The following is an 8947-nucleotide window of genomic DNA, read 5'->3' as shown; positions in this document are numbered from 1 at the left end:
ATGTTTTCAAGAGATATGGCTTCAAATCAACCATATCTTGGGTCAATCACCCTAGTTTCAAACAATTAAAGCTCAAAAATCCAAAAAACAGTAGAAGATATATAGAGTACAATGTTATACCTCTATATTGAGGGAAGGCAAGGAGTGTCACCATCTCTATTGCTAGTCTATTTCAGCCCTATGTAGTGAATAGGCTTTAAAGTCTGCTGGCCCAATAGGTATTATTTGTTAGGTTTAAACTCACATGATTCTTGGATGGTCATCACCACGATTATACCAGTAATGAGAAGGTAAAAATAAACCCACTCCATTCATTGATTGTGCAAAGTTCTAAATGGCTGTTAGCTAATTTTAGAACTCAAAACCTAAATTACCTATATTTCAACGTACACTGAAGGTGTGTAGAAAAGGCAATAATGTGATGTAGAGTAAGTGAGAAAGGTTCCTTACCCCGTCATGTTAAGTCCATGATAACTACTGATGAATAATTTTTCAAATTCCAGAATGGAAATCCCAGTCCGTGATCTTTTCTTGGGAAAAAATAAGGACAGGTTTTTAGAAGGTAAGTAAAGCTATTAGATAATATAATCTATAACGGGCAGTGTTGGAGGTTCCCACCTAGTTTAGATCTATTCTCACTTACCTAGTTTCGTGGAGTAAAGGAAGGAGTATTGTCATAGTTGATTCTCGTATCTTTGTGCTAGCAAGATGGCCGTCTTTTAATGCGGCGCATCTAAGTGATGTCATCACGTGCGAACGTGAAATGATGTCATCAAAATAAACAAAGATGCGGCCGCTCGCGGAAGTAAAAAAGACTTTCAAATATCATGGTTACAATAATCTGTGTTTGTAAGTAAAACTCAAAGGTATACTATTGGATGAAGAGGATGTTTGTCAAAAATAAAGTCAGTATAAAGTGAAAGAGGGAGTGATGTCATCACATAATAATGTGTAATGACGTCCGAATGGATAATGACGTAGTGTCTACTCACGGAAGTATGGTAATATTCATAAACTGGTCTCGTTAATGAAATGGTCCTAACTACTAAGGTCCTGATCCATCAAATGTGAAAGGTTAAATGCCAATAATTATAACTGGGTGTTATAAAATAACTATGCAAATGCTTAATTGAGCATCAGTAGGAGGTTTTGAATTAGGCATTTCAGGATGAGCGATATGATCAAGTGTGGTTAGATGTAAGTACAGGTGGGATTCCTTAGTGTGTAAAGCTATGTCACATAAGATGACACACAATAAAGATGCTTTTTAAATAAGTCTCTATCTGCAAAAGAGATAGGATCTGGTGCGGAAAAAAGAATTCCAAATGTATGTTAACTTATAAGAATGATGTCTTGCATTAGGTGATCCATAGATTATGGTCTGTTTACACTTGTTCTATCTGCTTAAATCTGGTGCGGGGAAAAGGGATAACTAATGTATGTTTGACTTGTAAGAATAATGTCTTGCAATTGATGATACATAGATTAAGGTTCTGTTTAAACTTGTTCTATCTGCTTGAATATAATGCCATAAGTGTGTTGAACTAAGATACACAATTCCAATAGTGGTGTGTTTAGTTATAACTAGTATTCCCAGACATACAGTGGTACAATGGAGTAGTTTATTTAGTTCTGTGCTTTGGGATATGCCACAGGTAAACATAGTCTGTCAATAGGTAGCTATTACATTCATACATTTTCTATCTCTCAGAAGAGACTTACAATCTGAAATCAATCGGTAGTTTGGCTAATTACTTTTGTTAGTTGTTTGTCTCTGTAACAAACCTTACAATGCACAATATTGGCAGTAGCTGATCATTTAGGCTCTATCACCCTAAGTGGACATGCATTTCTTTAGTGGGAGTTCTATTCTAATCTTCATGAAATAAGTAAAGAATCACAATCCAAATCATACTTCAAAGATTTTATGAATCTTGTGTTTCCTGAGGATTGTTAGGAAAACTATTAAGTTATTAGGAACTTAATATGTCTGTATATATTTCCCAACCCATATGCCAGGGTTGACTGCTATCTCCTCTGCACCTTAAACTTATTTAGAACATTTTTTGTTTAAAAAAAAAACACAAGACTAATTGAATTAGCAAGAAGAGGAGTGCATAGTGAACACAATTGGATAATCTGTATGCACCCAGACATTTTATTTCAATTTTCTATACAATGGTGAAACTTAATGAGGAAATAGTAGATCCCAGATCCTGTGATTTGGTGGTTCAGGATATAGGTATGGAAATTAGTGATCATCTTTGCCACAAAGCTTGTGTGCACTCTAAAGGGATATCGCACCCAAATTTAGGGGGATTCAATACAAAGTCTTGCAGAAGCCTTATTATGGTATCAGGTACCATTAACCCCACCAATAATATCCCCATATATGTGGTCTTTGGGAACGGCCATACGTGATACTATTAGTGGGGATAATTTTTAGGATAAATGGAGCGGGGGTGTCCCTCGCTTCCTTTAGAATAATATGGGAGTTGCTGGGGTGTCCCTGTAAACACTGGAGTCGGGTACCTGTACTCCTGATCTCTATATGGCACAGTAGAAGCACAGAGCACCCCAGCCAAGATTCTCTATTTGGTAACGTCAGACGAGCAATCAATGCTGAAGCTCTCAGGAGGTGATGCAGGCTGGTTCTTAAGTGCATTGTAGTCCCCAAGCACCCACAAAGGAATGTCCACACACAATGTTAGTGAAAACACAGTTCTTTATATAAATAAGGATTTGATAATGTACACATACAATAACACACTTTGTGCTCAGGCAATTCTAAAATGATAAATATTTACTGTATCTATGTAGTACCACCATTACTTCTTAGATTCCATTAAAATGCATCAACTCTAGACAGTTTCAAATGGCATACAAATCGATTAATAAAGTGAACCAACAGTAGACTTGATGAGGAAAACAAGTTGGTTAAACAAGTGGCAGAATTCTGGCCCCTACCGATAGACACAGTTCTGTGTGAGAATCCCCCCACCTGGGCCACCTGTAAATAAAGGATGCATTGACAAGCCCAGTCCATATATTGCTTATCAGAGTCTTATTTCCTTCTACAAATGTTCTACTACCCCTATGTACCTGGTTTAGCAGAGTTCGACGACGGGTCGTCGACGGATCCTCCTTGACTGAACTCCCTTTAAGGCAGGAGCCACGGAGCGTCGAGATTCCACGAAGAAAAGGGGTGAACAACGTTGTAGAAGTGGCAGCTTCAGTCGTTGCGGTGCTCGTCGACGATCGGTCGTGGAAGTCCTGCGAAGATGAGGCGTGCGGTGCACCTCGACGATGACAGTTTATTGCTGCAAAGAGTCAATGAAGAACTTTGGCCCAGCAAGGGCATCGGATCGTCGGTGGCTGGCGTCAGCAATCAGGACTCAACCCCGGCTGGCTTCCGTATCTTCGTCGGCATCTTTGAGGACTTCTGGTGGCAGGAAACTCACCGGCGGATTCTCCTTGGTTCGTCGGCGACCTTGACTTTCTCCGGCGGGACAAAGCGGTCGACAGTGATGGGCAACGGAGTCCCTGAATCAAATGTCTTAGACAAAGGTGTAGCGTGGCTGCTCCGGTCATTGTGCAGCACGACATCAAGTTGTCCCAGCGTCTGGGCAACACACTTCGACAGGCTTCCAGCAGTAATAGCAACCTGTGAACCCTGGTCAACGACAATGGACTTGGATATCCGGGGGCTTCCCTTCGGATTCTGCGGCAGTTCCCTTCTCCGGCCGGCAGCCTTTCGAGGGTCTGACGTCCAGAGAGCTTTGGCAAAGATCAGCTGGTGCACGATGGTCCCTCGTAGCTCGGCAAGAGGTCTCCTAGCCAGGTCCTCTCTTGGATCAGTTTCTTGAAGACACAGCAGCTTTCAGATTGTGTTGAAGCGAACAGCGGTTCACCTTCTTCTTCTAGCTTGGCTACGAGAGTTAGCATCAAGTTTTGACTTCAGCTTCTGAACGATTTCCATCAGTGGGAGGTCCCCAGATATACTGTTTGGTCTCTCATTCACTCTGCTGGGTCACACTCAGGCAACCAATCATTCAGAAGGGCATTCATGCAGGCAGGCATCCAATCAGGCTCACAATGCATTCAGGCCATTCTCCTCCCTCCAGTCACTCAAAACAAGGAATGTGTATTGGGACTACCACCCAGCCATTCAGCACTCTACACTGCATTCATACCAGTTTCAGGCAGGGCTGTCTCATTCATTGTGTTACATACCAGAAACCAGACACCCATAACATGAAGTGTATATTGGTCACACACTCCATTCACCCAGGTCCCACCCCAAGGGCGTACCCACAACATACAGTCACTGGAAAGGCTCCAGCCAGTCTGGCCTGGACTTCCCCACAATACCATTTATAGAACTTCCACCCAACAGCCAGTCAGAGGAAGGGACAGAGTCAGGGTTCCCCAGGACTTTGGGAAAACAAGCTAACAGGCAATAGAAAACAAGAGGCCACAGGGCCATCTTGTCTCCTATCAGGAATCAACTTATTCCAATGGCAGGGCCTGGGTATCCCAAAATGGAGGATGCTCAGAGCACCTGTCAAATTCAGCACAGAGCTGCTACCACCCCATACCCTGCTCTGTGGGTTACACAAAGGTGCCCAAAAACATACACTAGGGGTACAGGGTTGTACCCCCACCCATGGGTGCCATAAGGGTATCCAAAGGGTATGTACACCAAACCAAAAAGAAGAAGAGCTGCACTGCTGGGAGTCCCACATGGACTCCTGTGCAGAAAATAACACAGAACACACATGATAAAAGCACTACAGGAAAAGGACATGGAGGCCCTGTCCCTCGAATGCATTTCCAGCATCACAGTTCCCAGCAGGTTTAATGGGTTAATATCGCCGCAAAAATATGGCGCCATACTTGTATGGCGATATTTTTCCAGGGATATTAACACATGGAACCCTTATAACACTCCAGCACAGATACAAAAATGTAAGGTGTCCACTGAGGAGCGATATGCAAGATGTAATGTAATGTTGGGCCCGGATCTCTTTCACATGATATTTTCATGCTCTGAACTTGTAAAGTATCGGTCGGATGTATGGTCAGAATTATCAATTTCCTTACCAGTTGATCCTTTGTGGATAGGTACTGTTGGACTGTAATACTAAAATGCCCAAAATTAAGAGTAGATTTCTAAATCTTGGAATGTTACTGCCTAAGAGAGTTATGCTGAAATGATGGAACCAATGTAGACACCCTGCATTGAACTCCAGGCTGCAAGAATTGATGTGGGCTAAAAACACAGAGGACATGTACATGTCACTAATGCCGATCCCAGCTCCCCACGAGTATATATGGACGTGTTGCTGAGCGTATTGCTTGTCTCATAATGGAATGAATGTTGCAGAAATTAACACATCTTGATATACTGACATACGATTGTGATGAAATGATGGAAACGTGCTTTGATGTTCCTTTCTATGTCCATACATGTTTACTAATATACAAACCTTCGGGAATGTATTAAGCCAAGTGTTTCTAAATAAAGTTGGCGCAAAAATATGTTGTGCAAAATGAGTATGATTGTAGAGTTATTTGCCCCCCCCCCCATCTTGAATAGAAGACTACATATACCAGAATGCAACTCACTCCTTGCAAGCCTAAAGAATGGGCTGTGGGTTTTGTAAATGCACTTTTAAGATTTAGACTCTGGTTATTTTTCATTACCAGACAAAAGGCATGCTTCACAAATGATGTGAGGAAAACGTAATATTCTACTAAATAAGTAAACACGTTTTGATATGTCAAATTAGCTCCATTGAAAATAAGGGGATTTAAAACTTTTTTGTGTGCGACATATACTTGTCTTAAAAGAAGATACAGATCAGGGTAGCTCACTGCTGCTGTGTGTATGTTTTGGCATACACATTTCCCGATTGCAGTTCTTTTCATCAAACGTGAAGGTCTTGTTGAAAATAATGGTTACTTGAATGGGCCTTTCATTGTAATGAGTGTCCCATCTTAACAAAGGGGCAGTGAAGCGTATGCTTCCTGCTGCTGTGCCATCCCTGCTGGGCTGCTGCTGAGGCGAGGGGAGAGGATGCATCTCACAGCCTCACTGGGTGTTTGCAGGTGAGACAGGAGCGCTCCATGGCAATGCAGCCCCTCTGCAAAACGCACTCGGCCTCATTATAAGTATGCCGGTCCGGTAACATCGGTGCCGGTAAGCTACCGTCACTGTTGTTACCGGACCGGCATACTCCGAGTTCTGCGAGCTGGTGTCTTTCAGCCCGCCAGGTCTGCCCCGGTGGACTGAACGGCACTCGCTCACAGACCTTGATGATAGCACCGCCACTATTCGTGAATGGTGCAGGTGCTACCGTCCTCCCCAATCCCATTGAGTCCAATGGGACTCGAATGGGACTGGGGAGTCATTTTTTCCAGCGCCCGGCAATGGGGATTTACCGGGACCGCCAGGGCTGTAATGCCCCGGTAAGTCCCCATTGCCGGGCGCCGGGGAAAAAAAGGCCGGCACGGCTACCGCCGGGGTCACAATGAGGCCCACTGTATTAGTTGCTATGCACGTGGCCTCTCTGAGTGAGGGGGCTAGGGCAGGCCCTGATGGGAGGCTTGCAGCTTTGCATAAAATCTAAGTGCTTTTTGCCACCCTAAGAATGAGAGTGATGTGACAGATGTGATAGTAATTAAAACATTACACACCCATGAGCATTCGACGCACACTGGGCTGCTTGTCACAAGACTCACCATAGCAGCCGCATGTCTTCAAGTCTTGTGCTTAGACTGCACTGGAGAAAATACCGTCAAATCACAGTCAGGAGAGGGCTGTGGGTTCCTGGTGTTTGTAAATCGAATTGGCTTTATCTACTAGTGACACCCTATCCCTCAAACTCGATAGTTCCACCCTTTCCAAATGTACTCACTGTGATCATCTGTTAAATTGACTATATATCAATTGATCAATTTGAGATGTCATACACTATATAAATACAATTTCATTTGGAGCATGTATCAACCTACAGTGGAATGCTTGTTGAGATTAGGTAAGTCCGGGATCTGTCAACCGATGCCATTTCACGCATAACAACTTAGAACATTATATGAATCTTGCACTCTTGACATGTTCTTGTATGTACCTTGAGTCGCTGTGACTATTATGTAATCTCCACATGCCCCTAATATTTTCATTGGGACTTAGAACGCTAGTCTAGCCATGACACTCATCCACATCCTTATATAATAGATTCTCCTTTTAACAAAGATACATCCCTTCCATTCACCCTTTATAACCATTATCGAGTGGCTACTTATATCATGATTAGATTAGAATAGCTCCATCAAATTAAATTATGATTAGACTAGAAAAGTTCCATTAAACTCCATCACAAGATGGCGCTCAAGAAATATATCAACCTCCGATTGTCCTGAATGCTCACACAACACAATGAGCAGTCCTTTCTTTATGTTTACTAAGAAACACAAACCATTACCATAGTTACCCAGACACCCTTCCAGCGTCCTGGAAGGTTTCATAGGATACAGTGAACTCCGCCGTAACCTATTTTGAAATCCATGAGACACGGAACGCCGGCATTGTGTTCAGCTCGCATATCGCGGCCGCAGCCTCTCGCTTTTAAAATCCATGAGACACAGAACGCTGATATTGTGTTCAGCTCGCATATCACACTTAGGTAAGAACTAAACGGACCATCCAGCATTAGTATTCTAATCGGCAGTGCCCCCTCATGACGTTACTACCACATAAAGTATGACTGCGAACCACATTATCGTTTCAGGTTCCAGTCTATAAAGTACCGCAAGTATGACGGCGACTTCAGGATATTTTAATTGGTGAACACTATCTTCAGCACGAACGATACTTACAAGTACGTTTTCAACCAAGACCCTGCAGCACGATCATTGAGAGGTATGCCGATTGAATGAACTTTTGTAGTTTTACATGCCAGAATATCAGTTTTTTCATAATTAGAATAACTTAAACACTCTACCAATCATATATTCACCATCTGTAATCCTTTTAACTTATCCTGTCTGAGCAAGACTTCATATTTGGAATAAACACACATGTGTTTTGTTCACATTTAGGTTGCCGACCTGGCAAGAGGAAGGCTGTTCACCTTGTTGACGCTTGAGGACCTAGATTATCATAATACGCCTAATACGCCGTCACATATCTGTTTAACGAGTCTTATAAAGGTATGTTGGTTTCCACCTTTACTGAACATGCCGCTTTTGGAAAAATACCCGTTCAATAAAAATACCAGTTATACTTGGATAATATGGGCATGGCACTAGTATCCTTTAATCTCAGATGCACTGACTAATAGGATTACATAATTGTCACAATGACCCTTTTAGGATGTGTACGTGTTGGAAAAAAGGAGACTTACTTAATGACTATGAACCATCTGTTTAAAAGTTAACATATAAGGACTATCCTTTTACCTTTGGAAATTAAGTTGATCAACCTGTATTCAGTGATACTGCCTGTTCTTGAATTCATGCTTGACGAGCACATAACTTATGACCATCTAGTAGTCAGTAATTTGACAAGCTTTTTTATTTACTTTACTGTTTTGCAGTTCCCACTTTTTTGGCTCAAGAAGAAGGGATTTGGATCCCGAAACGCGTCAGCCATTGTATTTGAATTGTAATTGTATATGTATATGTTGCACACTCAACAAAAAAACTTTGTTTATTACTTGACATTTTATTTTGGTCCCAGCATTAAAAGATTTATTGACAAAGAATGAGCTTTGGTAAATTAAACTATCCTTTTTAACTACATGACTCCCTTAAACATTGTCTGTTTAAATATTTACGTTACTAAAGACTTCACATTTAGAAGCTTTACAAAGATTTATACTTAACCGTCATTTGACGGTATACCAATAGTGTGCAGGGGACAGGAGGGCTCCTATCTTTGGAT

General features: G+C 42.0%; 1 long non-coding RNA gene across 1 annotated transcript; it reads left to right on the top strand.

Annotated features, from left to right (window-relative positions):
• Window positions 1–7533: 7533 nt before the first annotated feature.
• On the top strand, window positions 7534–8204 carry LOC138527291 (uncharacterized). The gene is made up of 3 exons (XR_011283860.1): window positions 7534–7688; window positions 7794–7924; window positions 8104–8204. It is a non-coding gene; the product is annotated as an uncharacterized lncRNA (long non-coding RNA).
• The last annotated feature ends 743 nt before the right edge of the window (window positions 8205–8947 follow it).

This window comes from Ambystoma mexicanum, chromosome 14 (assembly GCF_040938575.1).
Source record: "Ambystoma mexicanum isolate Mex_15411 chromosome 14, UKY_AmexF1_1, whole genome shotgun sequence".
Taxonomy (NCBI): Eukaryota; Metazoa; Chordata; class Amphibia; order Caudata; family Ambystomatidae; genus Ambystoma; species Ambystoma mexicanum.
The sequence above is the reverse complement of the archived record's forward strand: the minus strand, read 5'-3'. Positions and strand labels throughout refer to the sequence as shown.